Genomic DNA, 10,715 nt, shown 5'->3' with positions numbered 1-10,715 from the left:
TTTTCTGAATTAATGGCCTGACTGCACTTGCATATATCTTTTTTTCTTCTAGAAAAATGTTTCATAGGATTAGTTATTGCTATGGTCTCTGAATGTGTCCCCCAAAATTCATATGTTAAAATTTAATCACTTACATTATAGTATTAAAAGATGCCTTTGGGAGATGATTAAGTGATGATGGCTCCGCCCTCATGAATGAATTAGTGCTCTTATAAAACAGTCTTCAGAGAGCTGCCTGACTTTTATGTTCTTTCTGCCGTGTAAGTACACAGCATTTGTCCCCTCTGGAAGGCACAGCAACAAGGTGCTATCTCAGAAGCAAAGAGCAGCCCTTACCAGACACCAAATCTGTGGGCACCCTTGTTCTTGCACTTCCAGCCTCCAGAACTGTGAGAAATAAATTTCTGTTCTTTATAAATTACCTAGTCCCAGGTATTTTGTTATAGTAGCAGGAGTGGACTAAGACAGTTATGCTTATTCGCTCACCTTCTATACACTGATTTCACTAACTGCCATTTAAGTGAAATCAATAACTGTCTTCGTCAACCATGGTCAATATCATTAACATTTTTTGCAGACCTAAGTTAAATTCAGAGTACCATTTATTAAAATGATATTTTAGTTACTTAATGTGTATTTTTTCAATAATTGTATAACAACACAAGTAAACCTTAAATGAATGATAATCTACTCATGCTAGCCCATATATAATGTATTAATGTATTAGTAATATCATTGTCCTTTTTGATCCAATTCTTTCCTGTTGAAACAATATGTATAGGGTGTCTAGTTAAGACCAGGCATTTTTATAGGCACTAAATGTACAGAAATAATTCACATGATCCCTGAAATTCAGGTGGTTACCATTTTGGACATCAAGTCTCATAAGCATTGTTTATTTTAAACTGATAAACAAATGGGAAAATGCAATAATATTTATTGTTGAACTTAAAATGCTAAAATTATTATTACATATCTCATTTAAAAATAACATAAATTTTAGATAATATATTCTGATTATGTCAGAGTGCTGTTAAAAAAGGCAAAGTACAAAGAGGTAGAGAATAAAATAGTGGTTACTGGGGGCAATCATAAGGGGAGAGAATGGGGAGATGTAGGTTGGAGGACACAAAGTAGTAGATACATAGGATGAACACATCTAGAGATCTAATGTATAATATGAGGACCATAGACTATAGTTAATAATATTATATTGTATTTGGGATTTTTGCAAAAAGAGTATATTTTAGGCGCTCTTGCCACACAAAAAAATGGGAAACTATGTGAGGTGATGTATATGTTAATTTGCTTCACTACAGTAAGCATTTCACTATCTACATGTGTATCAAAACATCATGTGGCACACCTTAAATATGTACAGTAAAAGTTTAAAAAGACCATAAAAATAAATGTATTTAAGATCAAACCATGCATAATGTATTGCATTACTTATAAGAATCTCCCTATGTTGCCAGGCACGGTGGCTCACACCTGTAATCCCAGCACTTTGGGAGGCCGAGGCGGGCGGATCATCTGAGGTTGGGAGTTCGAGACCAGCCTGACCAACATGGAGAAACTCCTGTCTATACTAAAAATACAAAAAATTAGCCAGGCATGGTGGCGCATGCCTATAATCCCAGCTACTCTGGAGGCTGAGGCAGGAGAATTGCTTGAACCCGGGAGGCGGAGGTTGCAGTGAGTCGAGATCGTGCCATTGCAGCACAGCCTGGGCAACAAGAGTGAAACTCCATCTCGAAAGAAAAAAAAAAAAAGAATCTCCCTATGTTTAATAAGTAGTAAAAGAAAAGAAGATTTATAAATGCAACAGTTTATTAATGCAATCTGGTAAATCATGGTTGTTACAAGAAATATTTTTTATTTGCTTATGTTATTAAATGTTTCTTTCAGAAATGTAAATTGCTCACTTAATATATAAAATAACCCACTGGCTTTGTATTAATTTGATCTGCACTATCTTTATCTCTATTTCTATATAAATCTGTCTATCATCTCTCTCTCTCATATGTATATATACACATATATATATGTATACATAAAACTTCTGTTGTTCAGAAAACCTCAGTCTCCTAGGTCTGTCTGTTCCATTTGTAGACTTGCAAACTACAACTAAATAAAGCACGCAACCAGTAGATTTCTATTCAAAAACAATATGAAGCTTTGTTCTTTCACACATAGTAGTGGAAAAAAACACTGCTTAAGGTATTTTATTATGATAAAGTACGTGTTATGATAGAGGAATGTGAATAGTACTTTAGGTTAACAAAAGGAGAATAGTTAATCTGCCTTCCAGGAGTTATGGAAGTCTACTTGGAGGAAGTAATTTTTAAGTTATGTCTCAAAAGTTGATAATGAATTAGTCAGGAAAAAGACAGGGGGGTTCTAAAAAAGCAAACTCAGGAGAAATGACACATAGATATGAAGCTGCTGGTTATCAAGGTCTAAAGCAGTTCAGTATTTCTATTGCACAAAAATGAGTGCTGAAAAGTTGCAAGAAATAAAGCTGGACTGAAAAAAATAAAAAAGGTTTCTGATTACCTAAGACCTTTTACATCACGGCAAGTACTTTGCTTTTATCTTTTGAAGAAAAAAAAAAACCACTGAAGGTTTTTAAGTATAAAAGAAGCTGGGTTAATTTGAATTCCACATAAATCACTTTGAGAGTGGAATAGCAGGATGGATTTGCAAAACACCACACTGGAACAAGAGATCATTTTGAGGGCCACTGAAATAATTCAAGCTGGAGTTGATAATGACCAGAACAGTAGTGTTTAAAGATGAAAGGGTAGATTCCAGAAATATTTGGGCAATAATATTGACAGAACTTGGTGATTAGTAAAGAATAAGAGAAACAGAATAGTTCTATTGGATATCCTAGCCAAAACTTAGCAGCTACGAAACAACAATAAACATTTATTATCCCATACAGTTTCTGTAGGTCTGGATTCTACAGCAGCTTACCTGGGTGGCTCTGGCCTGAATCTTCTCACATGGTTGCAATCATGATGTCAGCTAGTGCTGCATGTCAGCTGGCTTGACTGGAGTTGGAGGATCTGCTTCCAAAATAACTAATTCACATAGCTGTTAGCAAGAGCTTCAGTTCCTTGCTGGTTACGGTGGGAGAACTAATTTCCTTGCCAATGAACAGCTCCATAGTGTTGCTTGAGTGTTGTTATGAAATGGCAGCTGGCTTTGCCTACAACCTGTGATTCAAGAAGGAAATGGTATAAGCTGGAATCCTTTTTACAATCTAGCCTCGAAATCATTTGTGCAATATCTTGCTGGTTATACAGGTGGGAGGTGACTACACACAGCATGAATACCATGAGGCAAGACTTTGCAGACACAATGGTCAGTAATGAACCCCACACTTTTTTCTTGGGTGTTTAGGTGGATTATGGTGACATCAACAAGATAATCAACAGAAGAGAGGCAGAGATATTGTGGTTGGTTGTTTGGTTTAGTGTCTCTGTGTGTGTGTTTCTGGAAAGTATAAGGTAATAAGTTAGATTTTTGAAATTATACAGCAAATGCCTAGTTATATGCTTAGGAAATGTAAGAATACATTTAGTGATGGAAAAATCAATTTGGGTACCATCAGCATTTAAATGGAACATAAAATCTTAAGGTTAGCTAAATACATCCAAGTAGAGCATAAAAATAAGATGTGAAAAAACAACATTGTTTTTAAAAATTGAGCATGAAAGGAATTAAGCAAAATGATTAGGGAGTAGAAACAAAAAAGAACACTGCAGAAATAAATGAAATAAATAATTTATGAAAAAGGGTAGTCAGCGGTGTCAAACAAAGCAGAAGTATCCAGTGAACTAAAATATACCCATTGGATTTGGCAATACATATGCTATTTATAATGTTGTCAGAGCAATTTCAAATTTGGGAATGTGGGGACAGAAAACAGATAATAGAGCGTTAGGTACAGGTAAATCAAATAAAACTGTGCATAATTATGTATAAGTTATGTTCCAGTCTGGAATCAGAAATCCTTCAGAATACTTAAGACAAAAGAAATTTAATATTGGAAATTGATTATGTAGGCGAAGGAATTGCCGAAAAACCAAACAGGAAATGATGAGGGAAATCAGAGATTAGCCATCTCAAAAGCTACTACAACACCTTTGTTGAAGAGATAAAGAGGTTGGGGTTACTAAAGCCCAGTAACCAGGATCTCCTGGAGGAATTTTGAATCATTTCTTATAGGAACTGGAGCCATAGAGAAGCAGTTAGTGTTGAACATGCCTCACTGGCAGATTGTGAAAAATGCCCTTTCTTCTCCCTTAATTCTCCTTTCTTCTGACAGTGTCTCCAATTGGCAAACTATAGTTAAAACCAGCTGACTCGGGAATCTAGGAGAAATACTTCTCCTGGGGTCAGCCCCCATGTGACACAAAATGGGAAAAGGAGAGAAATATATATGAGAACAAACAGAGGAGCAACTAACAAAACTTTGTTTTTAACTAGCCAACCTTGTAAAGACAAACTGAATTGGAAGCCCCATGTGAGAAACTTAGCAGAACTTTAATGCATAATGAAAAATAAATTTCACTGAAAATATTTCAAAGACCAAGGCCTATGCTCTAGGTAAAATACCTATAAATTGAAGAGCTTTTATCTCAGCACATTCAATGTAGAAAGATTTAGCCTGACTTGAAATAATTGGGCTTGATATTATCTCTCATAATAATGGAAAGCATTAAGAATTCCCTGCACAGAATACATTCATGAAAGATTTAGAACTCATTTTATTTCTAATTAAATATTGCCTTTCTTTTTGATTCAGTGAACTTTTCATTTTTTAAAGATACAGAACTGTAATAAAATGAGATATATATACACATTCATAGCCATAAAACAGAACAGCTTGTAAAATACAATTTTATCACATAACCTGCTGTAGATAATGATCCATCAACATCTTAAATATTATCAATCTAGTAAAATATACAGCAGTGTACAATTGTAGTGGTCATTGTTGAAGGTCTCATAACATGCATTCTCCTCTACCTAAATCCTGACAGAATCTTGATTTAGATCAAACATTTAATAATCTCATGCACTTCAGGAGAATCTGATCTCATAAGTCTCAGTGACATGAGCCTGACTGGCTTATGCTAATTAGTACATAGGGGATACTGGACAAAAGTGGACAAGTGACATAAATGGATAATCAGGAGAGGAAATGGTCTTTTGGAGTACTGGAATGCAAGGGTTCTCTCTTGCCCTTTGCAAATTGGCACATGCTTTTGTGGGGGCCAGAACTGCCTCAGCCATCTTGCTACCAGACTAAACATGGAGAAAGAGCATGGGTAAAGTCAAGATAATTTCAAGTAAATGAGCATAAGTTATTCGCTTAAACCAAACCTGAAGCCTGACGTATATAATTTTATTGTCAGTTATGTGGAAAAAAAGTGATTTAATATTTAGGTCAGTTCAGTTTGAGTTGTGTTTTCTTTCACTGGCTGTGGAAGACACCTTAAATCTATGTATAAAATGTGTGTGTGTGTGTGTGTGTGTATTAGTTCCTAAACTTACATCTACATTTCATTTTTTTTTTTTGAGACAGACTCTTGCTCTGTCACCCAGGCTAGAGTACAGTGGCACAATCTCAGCTCACTGTAAACTCTCTCTCCTGGGTTCAAGCGATTCTTCTGTCTGAGCCTCCCAAGTAGCTGGGATAACAGGTGTGTGCCAATACTCTTGGCTAATTGTTTTTTGTATTTTTAGTAGAGACAGGGTTTCACCATGTTGGCCAGGCTGGTCATGAACTCCTGACCTCAAGTGATCCACCCGCCTCGGCCTCCCAAAGTGCTGGGAATACAGGCATGAGCCACCGTGCCCAGCCTATTTTATTTTTAATTGATGAATAATATACATATTTATGGGTACACTCTGATGTTTTGATATATGTATATATATAATTATATATATTTATATATATAATTCAATTCAATATAATTATATATTTAATTGTAAAATTAAATCAAGATAATTAATATATCTATCACCTCACCTATTTCTCATTTTTTGTGGTGAGAACAACTAAAATCTACTCTTTTAGCAATTTTGAATTATACAATACATTCTTATTAACTATAGTCACCATGCTGTGCAATGTATCACTAAACTCTTTTTGTAAATATAATGAAAGGTGCTGGCCCTTTTCTAAGTAGGAAAAATATATAATACATCAATACACACAACAACTTGTATACAATATTAGATTCTCAGACTGAGTAATGTCAATAGGGTATCATTTATTCCATACCAAGATACAGTTTAAGAGAAAAATCACTAGAGTTAATGAACATCATTCAAAAAATTTGAAATAGGTGAAACAGATATCCCTGTTCTTCAGTGAGGGAAAATCTATCATCAAGTTCTTGGTTTGAAACATTGGCTTGGAGAGATGAAATGTTAGTTCAGAGATGATGACTATAAGCTCATTCATTCCAGTATCCCTGAACATGTGACTTGTATACGTTTTGTAACTGATTTTAATGCTGGATTTGTTTTAATTTTGCATATTCAATGTTAGAACTTTTCAAAGATACATTGTATATATTAATATATGATTTATGTAAAAGAGTCTATACTTAAATACCCTGAAGGAGGGGAGAATTAATTTGCATTCGTCACACCTAAGACAAATAGTTTTGAGTTACTTTTGGAAATACTGTATCATACATTTGTTCAAGTTTCTGATAATAAAACTGCACATGGATACAGACACTAAGGCCAGATTAACAAAATGAAAGACACATAATCGAATTGTGAGCATGCTGCAAACTTAGTTTGACATCTACAATAAAAATTAGGAGAATTTGATAAATTTTGTCTTTGATATCCAATAAATGTTTGTTTTATAGGTGAATGCACTGATTGTTATAGACAGAACTCCTTTTGTAAGGTGACCAGCAATGAAAATTAGCATATATATTCAGACCACACTGGACATTTTTTATTGCCCAAACTCTTCTTCTAAGTCTTTGAATCCCCCATAATGTTTTCATATATAATTTTATACCAGCACGGTGTTATACTATTTTGAGGAAGAAAACCAAACCTTTTGGCTTTGTAATCTATAATAAGGAGTTAAAATGTATTAAGGAAACAAAAGCTTTTCTTGTGATAAAGAATTGTCTGCTGCTTCTCTGGTGTTGTTATGTAACCAGAACACGAATAATAAAAACGTTAATAAATCTGACTAATTTATTTATAGTGCATTAACAACTGGACAATTGGAGGGAAACACATAAATCGGGAAAAGTGTCCTCTAGCTATTTTCTTTATAGACTAGCATTCCTTTTTTTTTTTTTAATCGAAGAAATTTTATTGCTCAGAACCTTCGCTCCCTGGGCAATGGCAAGAGCTTCGGAGACCAGCCCTTGGGGACAGAGTCAGAGGCACTGGGTGGAAAAAAGAGCGAGCGTGTGGTACATTTGGTCTACTGTCCTGTGTGGGTATGGCAGAGGGAGGGGGGACTCTAGATGGCCCTGCATCTAGGGCCTTCTAGGAACCCAGATATACCTCCTTGGGCAAGGTTCACATACCAAAGCAAAGCAGATGAGGCCAGCCTGACTTGGGGTGAGGGCTCAGTGCCTCTTAGCCTTGCCCTAGGGTTCTTGGGCCTTCCGGAAACTGAGCCACATAAGGCCCACGTTGATGGCATAGGTGGTGATGCAAACGATGCAGAAATCATAAAGCACGAAGAACAGAATTTAGGCCAGGTAGACAGAACCAGCGAGAGACAGCAAGGAGCTCAGCAGCCGTAGGACAGAGGCCCAGCGCGTCCGCAGGCAACCTAACAACAGCTGTAGTGTGTAGAAGATGCAAGGGAATATGTTATTGGATTGATTGAGGATGCTGTCCTGTCCCAGCACGTGCTCCACCAGCCCGAAGCCCCTGCCCTACCTGGAGAAGACGCGCGGACAGCTAATGGCGGTGCCCACGTCGCAGAGAGCGCGGTAATCCGGGTCCCGGACGCGCGCCGCCTTCACGTGCAGCGCGCGTAGAGCGGCAGCACTAAGTCAGCCAGGCAGAGCGCGAGCCGCACCCAGCCAGGGTTTCCCCAAGTACTCCCCATATCTCCAGGTCCCGCCCGAGGTGCCCGCGGAGAAAACCAGCCACGGAGCGGGGGCGGGGGGGGCCTAGCATTCCTTTTCTTATGATTAACAAATTTGTACATGAATGAGAAGAACAGTTAAAATGTTGAGAGCTCTAAAGTATTCTTATTCAATGCTGAAGTTTAGGTTTTTGGCATTAGACTGCCTACTTATAGGGAATTTTTAAATGGAGAAGGAATAATTTTAGCTATTCCTGGGAAAAGCTGTCAGTATTTTTTAATCGACAAATTAAAATTGTAAATATTTATGATATATAAAATAATGTTTGGATATATGTATACATTGTAAAGTGACTAATTAACATAATCATCACTCACATATTTATCATATATTGTGGTTAGAACATTTGAAATCTACTGTGGTAGCGATTTTTAAGTATATAATACTTTGTCATAATAGATCTCCTGAATTTATTCCTCCCATGTAACTGAAATTTTGTATCCTTTGACCAACATCTCCCCAATACTCGCCTCATCCTTAGCCTTGGGTAACCACCATTCTACTTGCTACAGCTGAGTTTAACCTTTTTAGATTCCACATATAAGTGAGATTATGTGGTATTTGTCGTTCTGTGCCTGCCTTATTTCGCTTAGCATAAAGTCCTCCAGGTTCATCCACATTGTCACAAATGACATGAATTCCTATTTGTTAAGGATGAATAGCATCCCATTGTGTATATGTACCACATTTTCTATATCCATTCGTTTTGATGAACACTTAGGTTGAATCTCTGTCTTGGTTATTGTGAATACTGCTGCAATGAACATGGAAGTGCAGATTTCCCTTCAACATACAGATTTCGGTTACTTTGGATATATACCCAGAATTGGAATTACTAGTCATATGGTAGGTGTATGTTTAGTTTTTTGAGGAAACTTCATACTGTTTTCCATAATGGCTGTGCTAATTTACCTCCACACCAACAGTGTAAAGGGTTCCTTTCCTTCACATCCTCACCAACACTTGTTACCTCTTGTCTTTTTTAAAATAATAACTATTCTAACAGATGTGAGGTGATATCTCACTGTAGTTTTAATTTGCATTTCTCTGATGATTAGTAATGTTGAACGTTTTTTCATATAACTGTTGGTCATTCTCATGTATTCTTTTAAGAAATGTTTTTCCAGGATATTTGCTCATTTTTAAGTGGGTTTTAAAAAGAGCCCAAATAACCAATGCAATCTTGAACAAAAAGAATAAAGCTGAAGGCATCACATTACTGCAATCTAATCAAACACTTCACAATCTACTGCAAAGTTATAAAAATCAAAACAGCACAATACTGGCACAAAAACAGACATATAGACCAATGTAATAGAGAGCCCAGAAATAAATTCATGCATTTACAGGGAATTGATCTTCAGGAAAAGTGTCAAGAACACACAACTGGGAAAAGGCAGTCTCTTCAATAAATGATGTTGGGAAAACTGGATAACCATATGCAGAAGAATGAATATATACTCATATCTTGAACCTCATACACCATAGTCAACTAAAAATGGATAAAAACTTAAACATAAGACCTGAAACAGGAAGGCAGAAAAACTACTAGAAAATAGAATGTAGAGAAAAAGCTTTTTGACATTGGTCTTGGCAAAGATCATTTTGGACACAACCCCAAAAGCACAGTCAACAAAAGCATAATTAGACAGATGGGGTTGCATCAAACTAGAAAGCTTATGCACAGCAAAGGAAATAATCAGCAGAGTGAATAGACAACTTACAAAATGGGAGAAAATATTTATGAACCATACATCTTAAAGAGGCTAATATCTGGAACACATAGGGAACTCAAACACCTCAATAGCAAGATGTCAGTATTTTTTAGCACGTAGATACATTTAAGGGTGAACATGTGCTTTAAAGAGGGACACATCAAGTTTTGCTGTACATCTTAAATTCCTATAGTATGCTTTGCTTGTTTATTATACAGTTAACCCTTGAACAATATGGGGGTTAGGGGCACCAAACCCCCATGCAGTAAAAAAATCTGAGCATAACTTTTGATTCCCCCAAAACTTAACTGCTAATAGCCTACTGTTGACCAGAAGCCTTACTGGTAATGCAGTCAACTAACACATATTTTATATGTTATGTGTATTATATACCATATTCTTACAATGAAATAAGCTAGAGAAAATAAAATGTTATTAAGAAAATTGTAAAGAAAATAAATATATTTACTATTCATTAAGTGAAGTGGATCATCACAAAGGTCTTCATACTCATCTTCTTCATTTTGAGTAGGCTGAGGAGAAAAATGGAAAAGGAACGGTTGGTCTTGCTGTTTCATGGGTGGCAGAGGCAGAAGAACATCCATGTATAAGTAGATCCACGCAGTTCAAACCCAAGTTGTCTAAGGGTCAACTGTACAGAAAAACATATACATAAATGGTCTATTAAATAATAGAGCAAGTTATGTCTAATTATTAACAAAATCCAAGACATGATGATAAATCTAAAAGCATCAATTTCTAAATTTCCATGTTATATGAAAAAAATTCTTACTTGTAAAAAGGGGTTAAATATTAGACGAGAGTTTAAGTCAGTGATTTT

The 10,715-nt window shown here is 36.0% G+C and overlaps 1 pseudogene; it reads right to left on the bottom strand.

Moving 5' to 3' along the window:
• Nucleotides 1-7,710: 7,710 nt before the first annotated feature.
• On the bottom strand, nucleotides 7,711-8,119 carry LOC129476020 (vitamin K epoxide reductase complex subunit 1-like; annotated as a pseudogene).
• Between the last annotated feature and the right edge of the window lie 2,596 nt (nucleotides 8,120-10,715).

The sequence above is a fragment of the Symphalangus syndactylus genome, chromosome X (genome assembly GCF_028878055.3).
Source record: "Symphalangus syndactylus isolate Jambi chromosome X, NHGRI_mSymSyn1-v2.1_pri, whole genome shotgun sequence".
Lineage (NCBI taxonomy): Eukaryota > Metazoa > Chordata > Mammalia > Primates > Hylobatidae > Symphalangus > Symphalangus syndactylus.
This window is presented reverse-complemented; position numbering and strand designations above follow the sequence as displayed.